This window comes from Daphnia magna, linkage group LG5 (genome assembly GCF_020631705.1).
Source record: "Daphnia magna isolate NIES linkage group LG5, ASM2063170v1.1, whole genome shotgun sequence".
In the NCBI taxonomy this organism is placed as follows: Eukaryota; Metazoa; Arthropoda; class Branchiopoda; order Diplostraca; family Daphniidae; genus Daphnia; species Daphnia magna.
Window position 1 is genome coordinate 831494 of NC_059186.1, and position 22447 is coordinate 853940.

Here is a 22447-nt window from a genome sequence, read left to right on the forward strand (position 1 = left end):
CATCAGCCCGGTTAGCTCAGCTGGTAGAGCGCGGGACTTTTAATCCTGAGGTCAAGGGTTCAAGTCCCTTATCGGGCGTGTGGTCAGCGAGTCGTTGTTCCATCACCGTTTTATTAGTAATGCATACGTTGATCAAATTTCAGCCTTAAATGTAAGTGCAATTAACCGTAACATAGGAACATGCAAGTAGGATTTTAGGTTAGCTAAATGTTTTAGGTTGGTTTTCCTTCTCCCCCATACTTTGTGTGTTGGTCATAGTGGAGTGGCGTCATGATAGTACGGCCTGATTTATCGCTGTAAACCAACAGCGTTTTACCGATTCCGGAGTGGATTCGGAAATATCGCAATACCATTTCTGTTAAACGAGTTAAAGAGTTGGTTCTAATACTATGAAAGGTGGAAAATGCTAACACTGCCGTAATTAATTTTGCTGGTAATCGTGGCGGGACTTGAACCCGCAATTTTCGGATAACTGATCGTATAGAAGTCCGACGCCTTATCCGTTAGGCCACACGACCTGTTGTGATGCTGAATGCATACATGATTGTTGAAAACTGTGCCCGAATTGTTTTAGTCGCAAAAACCTGTCTGTCTTCAGGAGCTTCATTTTCTGAAGCAGGTACTTGCCGACTTGAACAGACACCGTAAAATAGTAGAAAAACTTTGTTGGAAGAGGGCTCATGGAGATCAAATCCATCTTATACGTATCTGGTATCATCAGCCCGGTTAGCTCAGCTGGTAGAGCGCGGGACTTTTAATCCTGAGGTCAAGGGTTCAAGTCCCTTATCGGGCGTGTGGTCAGCGAGTCGTTGTTCCATCACCGTTTTATTAGTAATGCATACGTTGATCAAATTTCAGCCTTAAATGTAAGTGCAATTAACCGTAACATAGGAACATGCAAGTAGGATTTTAGGTTAGCTAAATGTTTTAGGTTGGTTTTCCTTCTCCCCCATACTTTGTGTGTTGGTCATAGTGGAGTGGCGTCATGATAGTACGGCCTGATTTATCGCTGTAAACCAACAGCGTTTTACCGATTCCGGAGTGGATTCGGAAATATCGCAATACCATTTCTGTTAAACGAGTTAAAGAGTTGGTTCTAATACTATGAAAGGTGGAAAATGCTAACATTGCCGTAATTAATTTTGCTGGTAATCGTGGCGGGACTTGAACCCGCAATTTTCGGATAACTGATCATATAGAAGTCCGACGCCTTATCCGTTAGGCCACACGACCTGTTGTGATGCTGAATGCATACATGATTGTTGAAAACTGTGCCCGAATTGTTTTAGTCGCAAAAACCTGTCTGTCTTCAGGAGCTTCATTTTCTGAAGCAGGTACTTGCCGACTTGAACAGACACCGTAAAATAGTAGAAAAACTTTGTTGGAAGAGGGCTCATGGAGATCAAATCCATCTTATACGTATCTGGTATCATCAGCCCGGTTAGCTCAGCTGGTAGAGCGCGGGACTTTTAATCCTGAGGTCAAGGGTTCAAGTCCCTTATCGGGCGTGTGGTCAGCGAGTCGTTGTTCCATCACCGTTTTATTAGTAATGCATACGTTGATCAAATTTCAGCCTTAAATGTAAGTGCAATTAACCGTAACATAGGAACATGCAAGTAGGATTTTAGGTTAGCTAAATGTTTTAGGTTGGTTTTCCTTCTCCCCCATACTTTGTGTGTTGGTCATAGTGGAGTGGCGTCATGATAGTACGGCCTGATTTATCGCTGTAAACCAACAGCGTTTTACCGATTCCGGAGTGGATTCGGAAATATCGCAATACCATTTCTGTTAAACGAGTTAAAGAGTTGGTTCTAATACTATGAAAGGTGGAAAATGCTAACATTGCCGTAATTAATTTTGCTGGTAATCGTGGCGGGACTTGAACCCGCAATTTTCGGATAACTGATCATATAGAAGTCCGACGCCTTATCCGTTAGGCCACACGACCTGTTGTGATGCTGAATGCATACATGATTGTTGAAAACTGTGCCCGAATTGTTTTAGTCGCAAAAACCTGTCTGTCTTCAGGAGCTTCATTTTCTGAAGCAGGTACTTGCCGACTTGAACAGACACCGTAAAATAGTAGAAAAACTTTGTTGGAAGAGGGCTCATGGAGATCAAATCCATCTTATACGTATCTGGTATCATCAGCCCGGTTAGCTCAGCTGGTAGAGCGCGGGACTTTTTTATCCTGAGGTCAAGGGTTCAAGTCCTTTATCGGGCGTGTGGTCAGCGAGTCGTTGTTCCATCACCGTTTTATTAGTAATGCATACGTTGATCAAATTTCAGCCTCAAATGTAAGTGCAATTAACCGTAACATAGGAACATGCAAGTAGGATTTTAGGTTAGCAAAATGTTTTAGGTTGGTTTTCCTTCTCCCCCATACTTTGTGTGTTGGTCATAGTGGAGTGGCGTCATGATAGTACGGCCTGATTTATCGCTGTAAACCAACAGCGTTTTACCGATTCCGGAGTGGATTCGGAAATATCGCAATACCATTTCTGTTAAACGAGTTAAAGAGTTGGTTCTAATACTATGAAAGGTGGAAAATGCTAACATTGCCGTAATTAATTTTGCTGGTAATCGTGGCGGGACTTGAACCCGCAATTTTCGGATAACTGATCGTATAGAAGTCCGACGCCTTATCCGTTAGGCCACACGACCTGTTGTGATGCTGAATGCATACATGATTGTTGAAAACTGTGCCCGAATTGTTTTAGTCGCAAAAACCTGTCTGTCTTCAGGAGCTTCATTTTCTGAAGCAGGTACTTGCCGACTTGAACAGACACCGTAAAATAGTAGAAAAACTTTGTTGGAAGAGGGCTCATGGAGATCAAATCCATCTTATACGTATCTGGTATCATCAGCCCGGTTAGCTCAGCTGGTAGAGCGCGGGACTTTTAATCCTGAGGTCAAGGGTTCAAGTCCCTTATCGGGCGTGTGGTCAGCGAGTCGTTGTTCAATCACCGTTTTATTAGTAATGCATACGTTGATCAAATTTCAGCCTTAAATGTAAGTGCAATTAACCGTAACATAGGAACATGCAAGTAGGATTTTAGGTTAGCTAAATGTTTTAGGTTGGTTTTCCTTCTCCCCCATACTTTGTGTGTTGGTCATAGTGGAGTGGCGTCATGATAGTACGGCCTGATTTATCGCTGTAAACCAACAGCGTTTTACCGATTCCGGAGTGGATTCGGAAATATCGCAATACCATTTCTGTTAAACGAGTTAAAGAGTTGGTTCTAATACTATGAAAGGTGGAAAATGCTAACACTGCCGTAATTAATTTTGCTGGTAATCGTGGCGGGACTTGAACCCGCAATTTTCGGACAACTGATCGTATAGAAGTCCGACGCCTTATCCGTTAGGCCACACGACCTGTTGTGATGCTGAATGCATACATGATTGTTGAAAACTGTGCCCGAATTGTTTTAGTCGCAAAAACCTGTCTGTCTTCAGGAGCTTCATTTTCTGAAGCAGGTACTTGCCGACTTGAACAGACACCGTAAAATAGTAGAAAAACTTTGTTGGAAGAGGGCTCATGGAGATCAAATCCATCTTATACGTATCTGGTATCATCAGCCCGGTTAGCTCAGCTGGTAGAGCGCGGGACTTTTAATCCTGAGGTCAAGGGTTCAAGTCCCTTATCGGGCGTGTGGTCAGCGAGTCGTTGTTCCATCACCGTTTTATTAGTAATGCATACGTTGATCAAATTTCAGCCTTAAATGTAAGTGCAATTAACCGTAACATAGGAACATGCAAGTAGGATTTTAGGTTAGCTAAATGTTTTAGGTTGGTTTTCCTTCTCCCCCATACTTTGTGTGTTGGTCATAGTGGAGTGGCGTCATGATAGTACGGCCTGATTTATCGCTGTAAACCAACAGCGTTTTACCGATTCCGGAGTGGATTCGGAAATATCGCAATACCATTTCTGTTAAACGAGTTAAAGAGTTGGTTCTAATACTATGAAAGGTGGAAAATGCTAACACTGCCGTAATTAATTTTGCTGGTAATCGTGGCGGGACTTGAACCCGCAATTTTCGGATAACTGATCGTATAGAAGTCCGACGCCTTATCCGTTAGGCCACACGACCTGTTGTGATGCTGAATGCATACATGATTGTTGAAAACTGTGCCCGAATTGTTTTAGTCGCAAAAACCTGTCTGTCTTCAGGAGCTTCATTTTCTGAAGCAGGTACTTGCCGACTTGAACAGACACCGTAAAATAGTAGAAAAACTTTGTTGGAAGAGGGCTCATGGAGATCAAATCCATCTTATACGTATCTGGTATCATCAGCCCGGTTAGCTCAGCTGGTAGAGCGCGGGACTTTTAATCCTGAGGTCAAGGGTTCAAGTCCCTTATCGGGCGTGTGGTCAGCGAGTCGTTGTTCCATCACCGTTTTATTAGTAATGCATACGTTGATCAAATTTCAGCCTTAAATGTAAGTGCAATTAACCGTAACATAGGAACATGCAAGTAGGATTTTAGGTTAGCTAAATGTTTTAGGTTGGTTTTCCTTCTCCCCCATACTTTGTGTGTTGGTCATAGTGGAGTGGCGTCATGATAGTACGGCCTGATTTATCGCTGTAAACCAACAGCGTTTTACCGATTCCGGAGTGGATTCGGAAATATCGCAATACCATTTCTGTTAAACGAGTTAAAGAGTTGGTTCTAATACTATGAAAGGTGGAAAATGCTAACACTGCCGTAATTAATTTTGCTGGTAATCGTGGCGGGACTTGAACCCGCAATTTTCGGATAACTGATCATATAGAAGTCCGACGCCTTATCCGTTAGGCCACACGACCTGTTGTGATGCTGAATGCATACATGATTGTTGAAAACTGTGCCCGAATTGTTTTAGTCGCAAAAACCTGTCTGTCTTCAGGAGCTTCATTTTCTGAAGCAGGTACTTGCCGACTTGAACAGACACCGTAAAATAGTAGAAAAACTTTGTTGGAAGAGGGCTCATGGAGATCAAATCCATCTTATACGTATCTGGTATCATCAGCCCGGTTAGCTCAGCTGGTAGAGCGCGGGACTTTTAATCCTGAGGTCAAGGGTTCAAGTCCCTTATCGGGCGTGTGGTCAGCGAGTCGTTGTTCCATCACCGTTTTATTAGTAATGCATACGTTGATCAAATTTCAGCCTTAAATGTAAGTGCAATTAACCGTAACATAGGAACATGCAAGTAGGATTTTAGGTTAGCTAAATGTTTTAGGTTGGTTTTCCTTCTCCCCCATACTTTGTGTGTTGGTCATAGTGGAGTGGCGTCATGATAGTACGGCCTGATTTATCGCTGTAAACCAACAGCGTTTTACCGATTCCGGAGTGGATTCGGAAATATCGCAATACCATTTCTGTTAAACGAGTTAAAGAGTTGGTTCTAATACTATGAAAGGTGGAAAATGCTAACACTGCCGTAATTAATTTTGCTGGTAATCGTGGCGGGACTTGAACCCGCAATTTTCGGATAACTGATCGTATAGAAGTCCGACGCCTTATCCGTTAGGCCACACGACCTGTTGTGATGCTGAATGCATACATGATTGTTGAAAACTGTGCCCGAATTGTTTTAGTCGCAAAAACCTGTCTGTCTTCAGGAGCTTCATTTTCTGAAGCAGGTACTTGCCGACTTGAACAGACACCGTAAAATAGTAGAAAAACTTTGTTGGAAGAGGGCTCATGGAGATCAAATCCATCTTATACGTATCTGGTATCATCAGCCCGGTTAGCTCAGCTGGTAGAGCGCGGGACTTTTAATCCTGAGGTCAAGGGTTCAAGTCCCTTATCGGGCGTGTGGTCAGCGAGTCGTTGTTCCATCACCGTTTTATTAGTAATGCATACGTTGATCAAATTTCAGCCTTAAATGTAAGTGCAATTAACCGTAACATAGGAACATGCAAGTAGGATTTTAGGTTAGCTAAATGTTTTAGGTTGGTTTTCCTTCTCCCCCATACTTTGTGTGTTGGTCATAGTGGAGTGGCGTCATGATAGTACGGCCTGATTTATCGCTGTAAACCAACAGCGTTTTACCGATTCCGGAGTGGATTCGGAAATATCGCAATACCATTTCTGTTAAACGAGTTAAAGAGTTGGTTCTAATACTATGAAAGGTGGAAAATGCTAACATTGCCGTAATTAATTTTGCTGGTAATCGTGGCGGGACTTGAACCCGCAATTTTCGGATAACTGATCATATAGAAGTCCGACGCCTTATCCGTTAGGCCACACGACCTGTTGTGATGCTGAATGCATACATGATTGTTGAAAACTGTGCCCGAATTGTTTTAGTCGCAAAAACCTGTCTGTCTTCAGGAGCTTCATTTTCTGAAGCAGGTACTTGCCGACTTAAAAAAACCCCAAAAAAAAAAAAAAAAATTTGTTGGAAGAGGGCTCATGGAGATCAAATCCATCTTATACGTATCTGGTATCATCAGCCCGGTTAGCTCAGCTGGTAGAGCGCGGGACTTTTAATCCTGAGGTCAAGGGTTCAAGTCCCTTATCGGGCGTGTGGTCAGCGAGTCGTTGTTCCATCACCGTTTTATTAGTAATGCATACGTTGATCAAATTTCAGCCTTAAATGTAAGTGCAATTAACCGTAACATAGGAACATGCAAGTAGGATTTTAGGTTAGCTAAATGTTTTAGGTTGGTTTTCCTTCTCCCCCATACTTTGTGTGTTGGTCATAGTGGAGTGGCGTCATGATAGTACGGCCTGATTTATCGCTGTAAACCAACAGCGTTTTACCGATTCCGGAGTGGATTCGGAAATATCGCAATACCATTTCTGTTAAACGAGTTAAAGAGTTGGTTCTAATACTATGAAAGGTGGAAAATGCTAACACTGCCGTAATTAATTTTGCTGGTAATCGTGGCGGGACTTGAACCCGCAATTTTCGGATAACTGATCATATAGAAGTCCGACGCCTTATCCGTTAGGCCACACGACCTGTTGTGATGCTGAATGCATACATGATTGTTGAAAACTGTGCCCGAATTGTTTTAGTCGCAAAAACCTGTCTGTCTTCAGGAGCTTCATTTTCTGAAGCAGGTACTTGCCGACTTGAACAGACACCGTAAAATAGTAGAAAAACTTTGTTGGAAGAGGGCTCATGGAGATCAAATCCATCTTATACGTATCTGGTATCATCAGCCCGGTTAGCTCAGCTGGTAGAGCGCGGGACTTTTAATCCTGAGGTCAAGGGTTCAAGTCCCTTATCGGGCGTGTGGTCAGCGAGTCGTTGTTCCATCACCGTTTTATTAGTAATGCATACGTTGATCAAATTTCAGCCTTAAATGTAAGTGCAATTAACCGTAACATAGGAACATGCAAGTAGGATTTTAGGTTAGCTAAATGTTTTAGGTTGGTTTTCCTTCTTCTCCCCATACTTTGTGTGTTGGTCATAGTGGAGTGGCGTCATGATAGTACGGCCTGATTTATCGCTGTAAACCAACAGCGTTTTACCGATTCCGGAGTGGATTCGGAAATATCGCAATACCATTTCTGTTAAACGAGTTAAAGAGTTGGTTCTAATACTATGAAAGGTGGAAAATGCTAACACTGCCGTAATTAATTTTGCTGGTAATCGTGGCGGGACTTGAACCCGCAATTTTCGGATAACTGATCGTATAGAAGTCCGACGCCTTATCCGTTAGGCCACACGACCTGTTGTGATGCTGAATGCATACATGATTGTTGAAAACTGTGCCCGAATTGTTTTAGTCGCAAAAACCTGTCTGTCTTCAGGAGCTTCATTTTCTGAAGCAGGTACTTGCCGACTTGAACAGACACCGTAAAATAGTAGAAAAACTTTGTTGGAAGAGGGCTCATGGAGATCAAATCCATCTTATACGTATCTGGTATCATCAGCCCGGTTAGCTCAGCTGGTAGAGCGCGGGACTTTTAATCCTGAGGTCAAGGGTTCAAGTCCCTTATCGGGCGTGTGGTCAGCGAGTCGTTGTTCCATCACCGTTTTATTAGTAATGCATACGTTGATCAAATTTCAGCCTTAAATGTAAGTGCAATTAACCGTAACATAGGAACATGCAAGTAGGATTTTAGGTTAGCTAAATGTTTTAGGTTGGTTTTCCTTCTCCCCCATACTTTGTGTGTTGGTCATAGTGGAGTGGCGTCATGATAGTACGGCCTGATTTATCGCTGTAAACCAACAGCGTTTTACCGATTCCGGAGTGGATTCGGAAATATCGCAATACCATTTCTGTTAAACGAGTTAAAGAGTTGGTTCTAATACTATGAAAGGTGGAAAATGCTAACACTGCCGTAATTAATTTTGCTGGTAATCGTGGCGGGACTTGAACCCGCAATTTTCGGATAACTGATCATATAGAAGTCCGACGCCTTATCCGTTAGGCCACACGACCTGTTGTGATGCTGAATGCATACATGATTGTTGAAAACTGTGCCCGAATTGTTTTAGTCGCAAAAACCTGTCTGTCTTCAGGAGCTTCATTTTCTGAAGCAGGTACTTGCCGACTTGAACAGACACCGTAAAATAGTAGAAAAACTTTGTTGGAAGAGGGCTCATGGAGATCAAATCCATCTTATACGTATCTGGTATCATCAGCCCGGTTAGCTCAGCTGGTAGAGCGCGGGACTTTTAATCCTGAGGTCAAGGGTTCAAGTCCCTTATCGGGCGTGTGGTCAGCGAGTCGTTGTTCCATCACCGTTTTATTAGTAATGCATACGTTGATCAAATTTCAGCCTTAAATGTAAGTGCAATTAACCGTAACATAGGAACATGCAAGTAGGATTTTAGGTTAGCTAAATGTTTTAGGTTGGTTTTCCTTCTCCCCCATACTTTGTGTGTTGGTCATAGTGGAGTGGCGTCATGATAGTACGGCCTGATTTATCGCTGTAAACCAACAGCGTTTTACCGATTCCGGAGTGGATTCGGAAATATCGCAATACCATTTCTGTTAAACGAGTTAAAGAGTTGGTTCTAATACTATGAAAGGTGGAAAATGCTAACACTGCCGTAATTAATTTTGCTGGTAATCGTGGCGGGACTTGAACCCGCAATTTTCGGATAACTGATCATATAGAAGTCCGACGCCTTATCCGTTAGGCCACACGACCTGTTGTGATGCTGAATGCATACATGATTGTTGAAAACTGTGCCCGAATTGTTTTAGTCGCAAAAACCTGTCTGTCTTCAGGAGCTTCATTTTCTGAAGCAGGTACTTGCCGACTTGAACAGACACCGTAAAATAGTAGAAAAACTTTGTTGGAAGAGGGCTCATGGAGATCAAATCCATCTTATACGTATCTGGTATCATCAGCCCGGTTAGCTCAGCTGGTAGAGCGCGGGACTTTTAATCCTGAGGTCAAGGGTTCAAGTCCCTTATCGGGCGTGTGGTCAGCGAGTCGTTGTTCCATCACCGTTTTATTAGTAATGCATACGTTGATCAAATTTCAGCCTTAAATGTAAGTGCAATTAACCGTAACATAGGAACATGCAAGTAGGATTTTAGGTTAGCTAAATGTTTTAGGTTGGTTTTCCTTCTCCCCCATACTTTGTGTGTTGGTCATAGTGGAGTGGCGTCATGATAGTACGGCCTGATTTATCGCTGTAAACCAACAGCGTTTTACCGATTCCGGAGTGGATTCGGAAATATCGCAATACCATTTCTGTTAAACGAGTTAAAGAGTTGGTTCTAATACTATGAAAGGTGGAAAATGCTAACACTGCCGTAATTAATTTTGCTGGTAATCGTGGCGGGACTTGAACCCGCAATTTTCGGATAACTGATCATATAGAAGTCCGACGCCTTATCCGTTAGGCCACACGACCTGTTGTGATGCTGAATGCATACATGATTGTTGAAAACTGTGCCCGAATTGTTTTAGTCGCAAAAACCTGTCTGTCTTCAGGAGCTTCATTTTCTGAAGCAGGTACTTGCCGACTTGAACAGACACCGTAAAATAGTAGAAAAACTTTGTTGGAAGAGGGCTCATGGAGATCAAATCCATCTTATACGTATCTGGTATCATCAGCCCGGTTAGCTCAGCTGGTAGAGCGCGGGACTTTTAATCCTGAGGTCAAGGGTTCAAGTCCCTTATCGGGCGTGTGGTCAGCGAGTCGTTGTTCCATCACCGTTTTATTAGTAATGCATACGTTGATCAAATTTCAGCCTTAAATGTAAGTGCAATTAACCGTAACATAGGAACATGCAAGTAGGATTTTAGGTTAGCTAAATGTTTTAGGTTGGTTTTCCTTCTCCCCCATACTTTGTGTGTTGGTCATAGTGGAGTGGCGTCATGATAGTACGGCCTGATTTATCGCTGTAAACCAACAGCGTTTTACCGATTCCGGAGTGGATTCGGAAATATCGCAATACCATTTCTGTTAAACGAGTTAAAGAGTTGGTTCTAATACTATGAAAGGTGGAAAATGCTAACATTGCCGTAATTAATTTTGCTGGTAATCGTGGCGGGACTTGAACCCGCAATTTTCGGATAACTGATCATATAGAAGTCCGACGCCTTATCCGTTAGGCCACACGACCTGTTGTGATGCTGAATGCATACATGATTGTTGAAAACTGTGCCCGAATTGTTTTAGTCGCAAAAACCTGTCTGTCTTCAGGAGCTTCATTTTCTGAAGCAGGTACTTGCCGACTTGAACAGACACCGTAAAATAGTAGAAAAACTTTGTTGGAAGAGGGCTCATGGAGATCAAATCCATCTTATACGTATCTGGTATCATCAGCCCGGTTAGCTCAGCTGGTAGAGCGCGGGACTTTTAATCCTGAGGTCAAGGGTTCAAGTCCCTTATCGGGCGTGTGGTCAGCGAGTCGTTGTTCCATCACCGTTTTATTAGTAATGCATACGTTGATCAAATTTCAGCCTTAAATGTAAGTGCAATTAACCGTAACATAGGAACATGCAAGTAGGATTTTAGGTTAGCTAAATGTTTTAGGTTGGTTTTCCTTCTCCCCCATACTTTGTGTGTTGGTCATAGTGGAGTGGCGTCATGATAGTACGGCCTGATTTATCGCTGTAAACCAACAGCGTTTTACCGATTCCGGAGTGGATTCGGAAATATCGCAATACCATTTCTGTTAAACGAGTTAAAGAGTTGGTTCTAATACTATGAAAGGTGGAAAATGCTAACATTGCCGTAATTAATTTTGCTGGTAATCGTGGCGGGACTTGAACCCGCAATTTTCGGATAACTGATCATATAGAAGTCCGACGCCTTATCCGTTAGGCCACACGACCTGTTGTGATGCTGAATGCATACATGGTTGTTGAAAACTGTGCCCGAATTGTTTTAGTCGCAAAAACCTGTCTGTCTTCAGGAGCTTCATTTTCTGAAGCAGGTACTTGCCGACTTGAACAGACACCGTAAAATAGTAGAAAAACTTTGTTGGAAGAGGGCTCATGGAGATCAAATCCATCTTATACGTATCTGGTATCATCAGCCCGGTTAGCTCAGCTGGTAGAGCGCGGGACTTTTAATCCTGAGGTCAAGGGTTCAAGTCCCTTATCGGGCGTATGGTCAGCGAGTCGTTGTTCCTTCACCGTTTTATTAGTAATGCATACGTTGATCAAATTCCAGCCTTAAATGTAAGTGCAATTAACCGTAACATAGGAACATGCAAGTAGGATTTTAGGTTAGCTAAATGTTTTAGGTTGGTTTTCCTTCTCCCCCATACTTTGTGTGTTGGTCATAGTGGAGTGGCGTCATGATAGTACGGCCTGATTTATCGCTGTAAACCAACAGCGTTTTACCGATTCCGGAGTGGATTCGGAAATATCGCAATACCATTTCTGTTAAACGAGTTAAAGAGTTGGTTCTAATACTATGAAAGGTGGAAAATGCTAACATTGCCGTAATTAATTTTGCTGGTAATCGTGGCGGGACTTGAACCCGCAATTTTCGGATAACTGATCATATAGAAGTCCGACGCCTTATCCGTTAGGCCACACGACCTGTTGTGATGCTGAATGCATACATGATTGTTGAAAACTGTGCCCGAATTGTTTTAGTCGCAAAAACCTGTCTGTCTTCAGGAGCTTCATTTTCTGAAGCAGGTACTTGCCGACTTGAACAGACACCGTAAAATAGTAGAAAAACTTTGTTGGAAGAGGGCTCATGGAGATCAAATCCATCTTATACGTATCTGGTATTATCAGCCCTGTTAGCTCAGCTGGTAGAGCGCGGGACTTTTAATCCTGAGGTCAAGGGTTCAAGTCCCTTATCGGGCGTGTGGTCAGCGAGTCGTTTTTCCATCACCGTTTTATTAGTAATGCATACGTTGATCAAATTTCAGCCTTAAATGTAAGTGCAATTAACCGTAACATAGGAACATGCAAGTAGGATTTTAGGTTAGCTAAATGTTTTAGGTTGGTTTTCCTTCTCCCCCATACTTTGTGTGTTGGTCATAGTGGAGTGGCGTCATGATAGTACGGCCTGATTTATCGCTGTAAACCAACAGCGTTTTACCGATTCCGGAGTGGATTCGGAAATATCGCAATACCATTTCTGTTAAACGAGTTAAAGAGTTGGTTCTAATACTATGAAAGGTGGAAAATGCTAACATTGCCGTAATTAATTTTGCTGGTAATCGTGGAGGGACTTGAACCCGCAATTTTCGGATAACTGATCATATAGAAGTCCGACGCCTTATCCGTTAGGCCACACGACCTGTTGTGATGCTGAATGCATACATGATTGTTGAAAACTGTGCCCGAATTGTTTTAGTCGCAAAAACCTGTCTGTCTTCAGGAGCTTCATTTTCTGAAGCAGGTACTTGCCGACTTGAACAGACACCGTAAAATAGTAGAAAAACTTTGTTGGAAGAGGGCTCATGGAGATCAAATCCATCTTATACGTATCTGGTATCATCAGCCCGGTTAGCTCAGCTGGTAGAGCGCGGGACTTTTAATCCTGAGGTCAAGGGTTCAAGTCCCTTATCGGGCGTGTGGTCAGCGAGTCGTTGTTCCATCACCGTTTTATTAGTAATGCATACGTTGATCAAATTTCAGCCTTAAATGTAAGTGCAATTAACCGTAACATAGGAACATGCAAGTAGGATTTTAGGTTAGCTAAATGTTTTAGGTTGGTTTTCCTTCTCCCCCATACTTTGTGTGTTGGTCATAGTGGAGTGGCGTCATGATAGTACGGCCTGATTTATCGCTGTAAACCAACAGCGTTTTACCGATTCCGGAGTGGATTCGGAAAATATCGCAATACCATTTCTGTTAAACGAGTTAAAGAGTTGGCTTTAATACTATGAAAGGTGGATAATGCTAACATTGCCGTAATTAATTTTGCTGGTAATCGTGGCGGGACTTGAACCCGCAATTTTCGGATAACTGATCATATAAAAGTCCGACGCCTTATCCGTTAGGCCACACGACCTGTTGTGATGCTGAATGCATACATGATTGTTGAAAACTGTGCCCGAATTGTTTTAGTCGCAAAAACCTGTCTTTCTTCAGGAGCTTCATTTTCTGAAGCAGGTACTTGCCGACTTGAGCAGACACCGTAAAATAGTAGAAAAACTTTGTTGGAAGAGGGCTCATGGAGATGAAATCCATCTTATACGTATCTGGTATCATCAGCCCGGTTAGCTCAGCTGGTAGAGCGCGGGACTTTTAATCCTGAGGTCAAGGGTTCAAGTCCCTTATCGGGCGTGTGGTCAGCGAGTCGTTGTTCCTTCACCGTTTTATTAGTAATGCATACGTTGATCAAATTTCAGCCTTAAATGTAAGTGCAATTAACCGTAACATAGGAACATGCAAGTAGGATTTTAGGTTAGCTAAATGTTTTAGGTTGGTTTTCCCTCTCCCCCATACTTTGTGTGTTGGTCATAGTGGAGTGGCGTCATGATAGTACGGCCTGATTTATCGCTGTAAACCAACAGCGTTTTACCGATTCCGGAGTGGATTCGGAAATATCGCAATACCATTTCTGTTAAACGAGTTAAAGAGTTGGTTCTAATACTATGAAAGGTGGAAAATGCTAACATTGCCGTAATTAATTTTGCTGGTAATCGTGGAGGGACTTGAACCCGCAATTTTCGGATAACTGATCATATAGAAGTCCGACGACTTATCCGTTAGGCCACACGACCTGTTGTAATGCTGAATGCATACATGATTGTTGAAAACTGTACCCGAATTATTTTAGTCGCAAAAACCTGTCTGTCTTCAGGAGCTTCATTTTCTGAAGCAGGTACTTGCCGACTTGAACAGACACCGTAAAATAGTAGAAAAACTTTGTTGGAAGAGGGCTCATGGAGATCAAATCCATCTTATACGTATCTGGTATCATCAGCCCTGTTAGCTCAGCTGGTAGAGCGCGTGACTTTTAATCCTGAGGTCAAGGGTTCAAGTCCCTTATCGGGCGTGTGGTCAGCGAGTCGTTGTTCCATCACCGTTTTATTAGTAATGCATACGTTGATCAAATTTCAGCCTTAAATGTAAGTGCAATTAACCGTAACATAGGAACATGCAAGTAGGATTTTAGGTTAGCTAAATGTTTTAGGTTGGTTTTCCTTCTCCCCCATACTTTGTGTGTTGGTCATAGTGGAGTGGCGTCATGATAGTACGGCCTGATTTATCGCTGTAAACCAACAGCGTTTTACCGATTCCGGAGTGGATTCGGAAATATCGCAATACCATTTCTGTTAAACGAGTTAAAGAGTTGGGTTCTAATACTATGAAAGGTGGAAAATGCTAACATTGCCGTAATTAATTTTGCTGGTAATCGTGGCGGGACTTGAACCCGCAATTTTCGGATAACTGATCATATAGAAGTCCGACGCCTTATCCGTTAGGCCACACGACCTGTTGTGATGCTGAATGCATACATGATTGTTGAAAACTGTGCCCGAATTGTTTTAGTCGCAAAAACCTGTCTGTCTTCAGGAGCTTCATTTTCTGAAGCAGGTACTTGCCGACTTGAACAGACACCGTAAAATAGTAGAAAAACTTTGTTGGAAGAGGGCTCATGGAGATCAAATCCATCTTATACGTTTCTGGTATCATCAGCCCGGTTAGCTCAGCTGGTAGAGCGCGGGACTTTTAATCCTGAGGTCAAGGGTTCAAGTCCCTTATCGGGCGTGTGGTCAGCGAGTCGTTGTTCCATCACCGTTTTATTAGTAATGCATACGTTGATCAAATTTCAGCCTTAAATGTAAGTGCAATTAACCGTAACATAGGAACATGCAAGTAGGATTTTAGGTTAGCTAAATGTTTTAGGTTGGTTTTCCTTCTCCCCCATACTTTGTGTGTTGGTCATAGTGGAGTGGCGTCATGATAGTACGGCCTGATTTATCGCTGTAAACCAACAGCGTTTTACCGATTCCGGAGTGGATTCGGAAATATCGCAATACCATTTCTGTTAAACGAGTTAAAGAGTTGGGTTCTAATACTATGAAAGGTGGAAAATGCTAACATTGCCGTAATTAATTTTGCTGGTAATCGTGGCGGGACTTGAACCCGCAATTTTCGGATAACTGATCATATAGAAGTCCGACGCCTTATCCGTTAGGCCACACGACCTGTTGTGATGCTGAATGCATACATGATTGTTGAAAACTGTGCCCGAATTGTTTTAGTCGCAAAAACCTGTCTGTCTTCAGGAGCTTCATTTTCTGAAGCAGGTACTTGCCGACTTGAACAGACACCGTAAAATAGTAGAAAAACTTTGTTGGAAGAGGGCTCATGGAGATCAAATCCATCTTATACGTACCTGGTATTATCATCCCGGTTAGCTCAGCTGGTAGAGCGCGGGACTTTTAATCCTGAGGTCAAGGGTTCAAGTCCCTTATCGGGCGTGTGGTCAGCGAGTCGTTGTTTCATCACCGTTTTATTAGTAATGCATACGTTGATCAAATTTCAGCCTTAAATGTAAGTGCAATTAACCGTAACATAGGAACATGCAAGTATGATTTTAGGTTAGCTAATTGTTTTAGGTTGGTTTTCCTTCTCCCCCATACTTTGTGTGTTGGTCATAGTGGAGTGGCGTCATGATAGTACGGCCTGATTTATCGCTGTAAACCAACAGCGTTTTACCGATTCCGGAGTGGATTCGGAAATATCGCAATACCATTTCTGTTAAACGAGTTAAAGAGTTGGTTCTAATACTATGAAAGGTGGAAAATGCTAACATTGCCGTAATTAATTTTGCTGGTAATCGTGGCGGGACTTGAACCCGCAATTTTCGGATAACTGATCATATAGAAGTCCGACGCCTTATCCGTTAGGCCACACGACCTGTTGTGATGCTGAATGCATACATGATTGTTGAAAACTGTGCCCGAATTGTTTTAGTCGCAAAAACCTGTCTGTCTTCAGGAGCTTCATTTTCTGAAGCAGGTACTTGCCGACTTGAACAGACACCGTAAAATAGTAGAAAAACTTTGTTGGAAGAGGGCTCATGGAGATCAAATCCATCTTATACGTATCTGGTATTATCAGCCCTGTTAGCTCAGCTGGTAGAGCGCGGGACTTTTAATCCTGAGGTCAAGGGTTCAAGTCCCTTATCGGGCGTGTGGTCAGCGAGTCGTTGTTCCATCACCGTTTTATTAGTAATGCATACGTTGATCAAATTTCAGCCTTAAATGTAAGTGCAATTAACCGTAACATAGGAACATGCAAGTAGGATTTTAGGTTAGCTAAATGTTTTAGGTTGGTTTTCCTTCTCCCCCATACTTTGTGTGTTGGTCATAGTGGAGTGGCGTCATGATAGTACGGCCTGATTTATCGCTGTAAACCAACAGCGTTTTACCGATTCCGGAGTGGATTCGGAAAAATCGCAATACCATTTCTGTTAAACGAGTTAAAGAGTTGGTTCTAATACTATGAAAGGTGGATAATGCTAACATTGCCGTAATTAATTTTGCTGGTAATCGTGGCGGGACTTGAACCCGCAATTTTCGGATAACTGATCATATAGAAGTCCGACGCCTTAACCGTTAGGCCACACGACCTGTTGTGATGCTGAATGCATACATGATTGTTGAAAACTGTGCCCGAATTGTTTTAGTCGCAAAAACCTGTCTGTCTTCAGGAGCTTCATTTTCTGAAGCAGGTACTTGCCGACTTGAACAGACACCGTAAAATAGTAGAAAAACTTTGTTGGAAGAGGGCTCATGGAGATCAAATCCATCTTATACGTATCTGGTATCATCAGCCCTGTTAGCTCAGCTGGTAGAGCGCGGGACTTTTAATCCTGAGGTCAAGGGTTCAAGTCCCTTATCGGGCGTGTGGTCAGCGAGTCGTTGTTCCATCACCGTTTTATTAGTAATGCATACGTTGATCAAATTTCAGCCTTAAATGTAAGTGCAATTAACCGTAACATAGGAACATGCAAGTAGGATTTTAGGTTAGCTAAATGTTTTAGGTTGGTTTTCCTTCTCCCCCATACTTTGTGTGTTGGTCATAGTGGAGTGGCGTCATGATAGTACGGCCTGATTTATCGCTGTAAACCAACAGCGTTTTACCGATTCCGGAGTGGATTCGGAAATATCGCAATACCATTTCTGTTAAACGAGTTAAAGAGTTGGGTTCTAATACTATGAAAGGTGGAAAATGCTAACATTGCCGTAATTAATTTTGCTGGTAATCGTGGCGGGACTTGAACCCGCAATTTTCGGATAACTGATCATATAGAAGTCCGACGCCTTATCCGTTAGGCCACACGACCTGTTGTGATGCTGAATGCATACATGATTGTTGAAAACTGTGCCCGAATTGTTTTAGTCGCAAAAACCTGTCTGTCTTCAGGAGCTTCATTTTCTGAAGCAGGTACTTGCCGACTTGAACAGACACCGTAAAATAGTAGAAAAACTTTGTTGGAAGAGGGCTCATGGAGATCAAATCCATCTTATACGTATCTGGTATCATCAGCCCGGTTAGCTCAGCTGGTAGAGCGCGGGACTTTTAATCCTGAGGTCAAGGGTTCAAGTCCCTTATCGGGCGTGTGGTCAGCGAGTCGTTGTTCCATCACCGTTTTATTAGTAATGCATACGTTGATCAAATTTCAGCCTTAAATGTAAGTGCAATTAACCGTAACATAGGAACATGCAAGTAGGATTTTAGGTTAGCTAAATGTTTTAGGTTGGTTTTCCTTCTCCCCCATACTTTGTGTGTTGGTCATAGTGGAGTGGCGTCATGATAGTACGGCCTGATTTATCGCTGTAAACCAACAGCGTTTTACCGATTCCGGAGTGGATTCGGAAATATCGCAATACCATTTCTGTTAAACGAGTTAAAGAGTTGGGTTCTAATACTATGAAAGGTGGAAAATGCTAACATTGCCGTAATTAATTTTGCTGGTAATCGTGGCGGGACTTGAACCCGCAATTTTCGGATAACTGATCATATAGAAGTCCGACGCCTTATCCGTTAGGCCACACGACCTGTTGTGATGCTGAATGCATACATGATTGTTGAAAACTGTGCCCGAATTGTTTTAGTCGCAAAAACCTGTCTGTCTTCAGGAGCTTCATTTTCTGAAGCAGGTACTTGCCGACTTGAACAGACACCGTAAAATAGTAGAAAAACTTTGTTGGAAGAGGGCTCATGGAGATCAAATCCATCTTATACGTACCTGGAATCATCATCCCGGTTAGCTCAGCTGGTAGAGCGCGGGACTTTTAATCCTGAGGTCAAGGGTTCAAGTCCCTTATCGGGCGTGTGGTCAGCGAGTCGTTGTTTCATCACCGTTTTATTAGTAATGCATACGTTGATCAAATTTCAGCCTTAAATGTAAGTGCAATTAACCGTAACATAGGAACATGCAAGTATGATTTTAGGTTAGCTAATTGTTTTAGGTTGGTTTTCCTTCTCCCCCATACTTTGTGTGTTGGTCATAGTGGAGTGGCGTCATGATAGTACGGCCTGATTTATCGCTGTAAACCAACAGCGTTTTACCGATTCCGGAGTGGATTCGGAAATATCGCAATACCATTTCTGTTAAACGAGTTAAAGAGTTGGTTCTAATACTATGAAAGGTGGAAAATGCTAACATTGCCGTAATTAATTTTGTTGGTAATCGTGGCGGGACTTGAACCCGCAATTTTCGGATAACTGATCATATAGAAGTCCGACGCCTTATCCGTTAGGCCACACGACCTGTTGTGATGCTGAATGCATACATGATTGTTGAAAACTGTGCCCGAATTGTTTTAGTCGCAAAAACCTGTCTGTCTTCAGGAGCTTCATTTTCTGAAGCAGGTACTTGCCGACTTGAACAGACACCGTAAAATAGTAGAAAAACTTTGTTGGAAGAGGGCTCATGGAGATCAAATCCATCTTATACGTATCTGGTATTATCAGCCCTGTTAGCTCAGCTGGTAGAGCGCGGGACTTTTAATCCTGAGGTCAAGGGTTCAAGTCCCTTATCGGGCGTGTGGTCAGCGAGTCGTTGTTCCATCACCGTTTTATTAGTAATGCATACGTTGATCAAATTTCAGCCTTAAATGTAAGTGCAATTAACCGTAACATAGGAACATGCAAGTAGGATTTTAGGTTAGCTAAATGTTTTAGGTTGGTTTTCCTTCTCCCCCATACTTTGTGTGTTGGTCATAGTGGAGTGGCGTCATGATAGTACGGCCTGATTTATCGCTGTAAACCAACAGCGTTTTACCGATTCCGGAGTGGATTCGGAAATATCGCAATACCATTTCTGTTAAACGAGTTAAAGAGTTGGTTCTAATACTATGAAAGGTGGAAAATGCTAACATTGCCGTAATTAATTTTGCTGGTAATCGTGGAGGGACTTGAACCCGCAATTTTCGGATAACTGATCATATAGAAGTCCGACGCCTTATCCGTTAGGCCACACGACCTGTTGTGATGCTGAATGCATACATGATTGTTGAAAACTGTGCCCGAATTGTTTTAGTCGCAAAAACCTGTCTGTCTTCAGGAGCTTCATTTTCTGAAGCAGGTACTTGCCGACTTGAACAGACACCGTAAAATAGTAGAAAAACTTTGTTGGAAGAGGGCTCATGGAGATCAAATCCATTATATACGTATCTGGTATCATCAGCCCGGTTAGCTCAGCTGGTAGAGCGCGGGACTTTTAATCCTGAGGTCAAGTGTTCAAGTCCCTTATCGGGCGTGTGGTCAGCGAGTCGTTGTTCCATCACCGTTTTATTAGTAATGCATACGTTGATCAAATTTCAGCCTTAAATGTAAGTGCAATTAACCGTAACATAGGAACATGCAAGTAGGATTTTAGGTTAGCTAAATGTTTTAGGTTGGTTTTCCTTCTCCCCCATACTTTGTGTGTTGGTCATAGTGGAGTGGCGTCATGATAGTACGGCCTGATTTATCGCTGTAAACCAACAGCGTTTTACCGATTCCGGAGTGGATTCGGAAAAATCGCAATACCATTTCTGTTAAACGAGTTAAAGAGTTGGTTCTAATACTATGAAAGGTGGATAATGCTAACATTGCCGTAATTAATTTTGCTGGTAATCGTGGCGGGACTTGAACCCGCAATTTTCGGATAACTGATCATATAAAAGTCCGACGCCTTATCCGTTAGGCCACACGACCTGTTGTGATGCTGAATGCATACATGATTGTTGAAAACTGTGCCCGAATTGTTTTAGTCGCAAAAACCTGTCTTTCTTCAGGAGCTTCATTTTCTGAAGCAGGTACTTGCCGACTTGAGCAGACACCGTAAAATAGTAGAAAAACTTTGTTGGAAGAGGGCTCATGGAGATGAAATCCATCTTATACGTATCTGGTATCATCAGCCCGGTTAGCTCAGCTGGTAGAGCGCGGGACTTTTAATCCTGAGGTCAAGGGTTCAAGTCCCTTATCGGGCGTGTGGTCAGCGAGTCGTTGTTCCTTCACCGTTTTATTAGTAATGCATACGTTGATCAAATTTCAGCCTTAAATGTAAGTGCAATTAACCGTAACATAGGAACATGCAAGTAGGATTTTAGGTTAGCTAAATGTTTTAGGTTGGTTTTCCTTCTCCCCCATACTTTGTGTGTTGGTCATAGTGGAGTGGCGTCATGATAGTACGGCCTGATTTATCGCTGTAAACCAACAGCGTTTTACCGATTCCGGAGTGGATTCGGAAATATCGCAATACCATTTCTGTTAAACGAGTTAAAGAGTTGGTTCTAATACTATGAAAGGTGGAAAATGCTAACATTGCCGTAATTAATTTTGCTGGTAATCGTGGAGGGACTTGAACCCGCAATTTTCGGATAACTGATCATATAGAAGTCCGACGACTTATCCGTTAGGCCACACGACCTGTTGTAATGCTGAATGCATACATGATTGTTGAAAACTGTACCCGAATTATTTTAGTCGCAAAAACCCGTCTGTCTTCAGGAGCTTCATTTTCTGAAGCAGGTACTTGCCGACTTGAACAGACACCGTAAAATAGTAGAAAAACTTTGTTGGAAGAGGGCTCATGGAGATCAAATCCATTATATACGTATCTAGTATCATCAGCCCGGTTAGCTCAGCTGGTAGAGCGCGGGACTTTTAATCCTGAGGTCAAGGGTTCAAGTCCCTTATCGGGCGTGTGGTCAGCGAGTCGTTGTTCCATCACCGTTTTATTAGTAATGCATACGTTGATCAAATTTCAGCCTTAAATGTAAGTGCAATTAACCGTAACATAGGAACATGCAAGTAGGATTTTAGGTTAGCTAAATGTTTTAGGTTGGTTTTCCTTCTCCCCCATACTTTGTGTGTTGGTCATAGTGGAGTGGCGTCATGATAGTACGGCCTGATTTATCGCTGTAAACCAACAGCGTTTTACCGATTCCGGAGTGGATTCGGAAAAATCGCAATACCATTTCTGTTAAACGAGTTAAAGAGTTGGTTCTAATACTATGAAAGGTGGATAATGCTAACATTGCCGTAATTAATTTTGCTGGTAATCGTGGCGGGACTTGAACCCGCAATTTTCGGATAACTGATCATATAGAAGTCCGACGCCTTAACCGTTAGGCCACACGACCTGTTGTGATGCTGAATGCATACATGATTGTTGAAAACTGTGCCCGAATTGTTTTAGTCGCAAAAACCTGTCTGTCTTCAGGAGCTTCATTTTCTGAAGCAGGTACTTGCCGACTTGAACAGACACCGTAAAATAGTAGAAAAACTTTGTTGGAAGAGGGCTCATGGAGATCAAATCCATCTTATACGTATCTGGTATCATCAGCCCTGTTAGCTCAGCTGGTAGAGCGCGGGACTTTTAATCCTGAGGTCAAGGGTTCAAGTCCCTTATCGGGCGTGTGGTCAGCGAGTCGTTGTTCCATCACCGTTTTATTAGTAATGCATACGTTGATCAAATTTCAGCCTTAAATGTAAGTGCAATTAACCGTAACATAGGAACATGCAAGTAGGATTTTAGGTTAGCTAAATGTTTTAGGTTGGTTTTCCTTCTCCCCCATACTTTGTGTGTTGGTCATAGTGGAGTGGCGTCATGAT

The 22447-nt window shown here is 42.6% G+C and overlaps 24 non-coding genes across 24 annotated transcripts; all 24 read right to left on the reverse strand.

Moving 5' to 3' along the window:
* Positions 1–434: 434 nt before the first annotated feature.
* Positions 435–518, reverse strand: Trnar-ucu. Its single transcript is given in 2 exon segments — positions 435–470; positions 482–518. It is a non-coding gene; the product is annotated as a tRNA-Arg (tRNA).
* A 631-nt stretch (positions 519–1149) lies between these two features.
* On the reverse strand, positions 1150–1233 carry Trnar-ucu. The gene is given in 2 exon segments: positions 1150–1185; positions 1197–1233. It is a non-coding gene; the product is annotated as a tRNA-Arg (tRNA).
* Positions 1234–1864: 631 nt separating this feature from the next.
* Positions 1865–1948, reverse strand: Trnar-ucu. Its single transcript is given in 2 exon segments — positions 1865–1900; positions 1912–1948. It is a non-coding gene; the product is annotated as a tRNA-Arg (tRNA).
* Positions 1949–2580: 632 nt separating this feature from the next.
* Trnar-ucu lies at positions 2581–2664 on the reverse strand. The gene is given in 2 exon segments: positions 2581–2616; positions 2628–2664. It is a non-coding gene; the product is annotated as a tRNA-Arg (tRNA).
* A 1346-nt stretch (positions 2665–4010) lies between these two features.
* Positions 4011–4094, reverse strand: Trnar-ucu. Its single transcript is given in 2 exon segments — positions 4011–4046; positions 4058–4094. It is a non-coding gene; the product is annotated as a tRNA-Arg (tRNA).
* Positions 4095–4725: 631 nt separating this feature from the next.
* Trnar-ucu lies at positions 4726–4809 on the reverse strand. Its single transcript is given in 2 exon segments — positions 4726–4761; positions 4773–4809. It is a non-coding gene; the product is annotated as a tRNA-Arg (tRNA).
* A 631-nt stretch (positions 4810–5440) lies between these two features.
* Positions 5441–5524, reverse strand: Trnar-ucu. The gene is given in 2 exon segments: positions 5441–5476; positions 5488–5524. It is a non-coding gene; the product is annotated as a tRNA-Arg (tRNA).
* A 631-nt stretch (positions 5525–6155) lies between these two features.
* Trnar-ucu lies at positions 6156–6239 on the reverse strand. Its single transcript is given in 2 exon segments — positions 6156–6191; positions 6203–6239. It is a non-coding gene; the product is annotated as a tRNA-Arg (tRNA).
* A 630-nt stretch (positions 6240–6869) lies between these two features.
* Positions 6870–6953, reverse strand: Trnar-ucu. The gene is given in 2 exon segments: positions 6870–6905; positions 6917–6953. It is a non-coding gene; the product is annotated as a tRNA-Arg (tRNA).
* A 633-nt stretch (positions 6954–7586) lies between these two features.
* Trnar-ucu lies at positions 7587–7670 on the reverse strand. The gene is given in 2 exon segments: positions 7587–7622; positions 7634–7670. It is a non-coding gene; the product is annotated as a tRNA-Arg (tRNA).
* A 631-nt stretch (positions 7671–8301) lies between these two features.
* Trnar-ucu lies at positions 8302–8385 on the reverse strand. The gene is given in 2 exon segments: positions 8302–8337; positions 8349–8385. It is a non-coding gene; the product is annotated as a tRNA-Arg (tRNA).
* A 631-nt stretch (positions 8386–9016) lies between these two features.
* On the reverse strand, positions 9017–9100 carry Trnar-ucu. The gene is given in 2 exon segments: positions 9017–9052; positions 9064–9100. It is a non-coding gene; the product is annotated as a tRNA-Arg (tRNA).
* Positions 9101–9731: 631 nt separating this feature from the next.
* Positions 9732–9815, reverse strand: Trnar-ucu. Its single transcript is given in 2 exon segments — positions 9732–9767; positions 9779–9815. It is a non-coding gene; the product is annotated as a tRNA-Arg (tRNA).
* A 631-nt stretch (positions 9816–10446) lies between these two features.
* On the reverse strand, positions 10447–10530 carry Trnar-ucu. Its single transcript is given in 2 exon segments — positions 10447–10482; positions 10494–10530. It is a non-coding gene; the product is annotated as a tRNA-Arg (tRNA).
* Positions 10531–11161: 631 nt separating this feature from the next.
* Positions 11162–11245, reverse strand: Trnar-ucu. The gene is given in 2 exon segments: positions 11162–11197; positions 11209–11245. It is a non-coding gene; the product is annotated as a tRNA-Arg (tRNA).
* Positions 11246–11876: 631 nt separating this feature from the next.
* Trnar-ucu lies at positions 11877–11960 on the reverse strand. Its single transcript is given in 2 exon segments — positions 11877–11912; positions 11924–11960. It is a non-coding gene; the product is annotated as a tRNA-Arg (tRNA).
* A 2778-nt stretch (positions 11961–14738) lies between these two features.
* Trnar-ucu lies at positions 14739–14822 on the reverse strand. Its single transcript is given in 2 exon segments — positions 14739–14774; positions 14786–14822. It is a non-coding gene; the product is annotated as a tRNA-Arg (tRNA).
* Positions 14823–15454: 632 nt separating this feature from the next.
* On the reverse strand, positions 15455–15538 carry Trnar-ucu. Its single transcript is given in 2 exon segments — positions 15455–15490; positions 15502–15538. It is a non-coding gene; the product is annotated as a tRNA-Arg (tRNA).
* Positions 15539–16169: 631 nt separating this feature from the next.
* On the reverse strand, positions 16170–16253 carry Trnar-ucu. The gene is given in 2 exon segments: positions 16170–16205; positions 16217–16253. It is a non-coding gene; the product is annotated as a tRNA-Arg (tRNA).
* A 631-nt stretch (positions 16254–16884) lies between these two features.
* Trnar-ucu lies at positions 16885–16968 on the reverse strand. The gene is given in 2 exon segments: positions 16885–16920; positions 16932–16968. It is a non-coding gene; the product is annotated as a tRNA-Arg (tRNA).
* A 632-nt stretch (positions 16969–17600) lies between these two features.
* On the reverse strand, positions 17601–17684 carry Trnar-ucu. The gene is given in 2 exon segments: positions 17601–17636; positions 17648–17684. It is a non-coding gene; the product is annotated as a tRNA-Arg (tRNA).
* A 632-nt stretch (positions 17685–18316) lies between these two features.
* Trnar-ucu lies at positions 18317–18400 on the reverse strand. The gene is given in 2 exon segments: positions 18317–18352; positions 18364–18400. It is a non-coding gene; the product is annotated as a tRNA-Arg (tRNA).
* A 631-nt stretch (positions 18401–19031) lies between these two features.
* Trnar-ucu lies at positions 19032–19115 on the reverse strand. The gene is given in 2 exon segments: positions 19032–19067; positions 19079–19115. It is a non-coding gene; the product is annotated as a tRNA-Arg (tRNA).
* A 2776-nt stretch (positions 19116–21891) lies between these two features.
* Trnar-ucu lies at positions 21892–21975 on the reverse strand. Its single transcript is given in 2 exon segments — positions 21892–21927; positions 21939–21975. It is a non-coding gene; the product is annotated as a tRNA-Arg (tRNA).
* Positions 21976–22447: the final 472 nt, after the last annotated feature.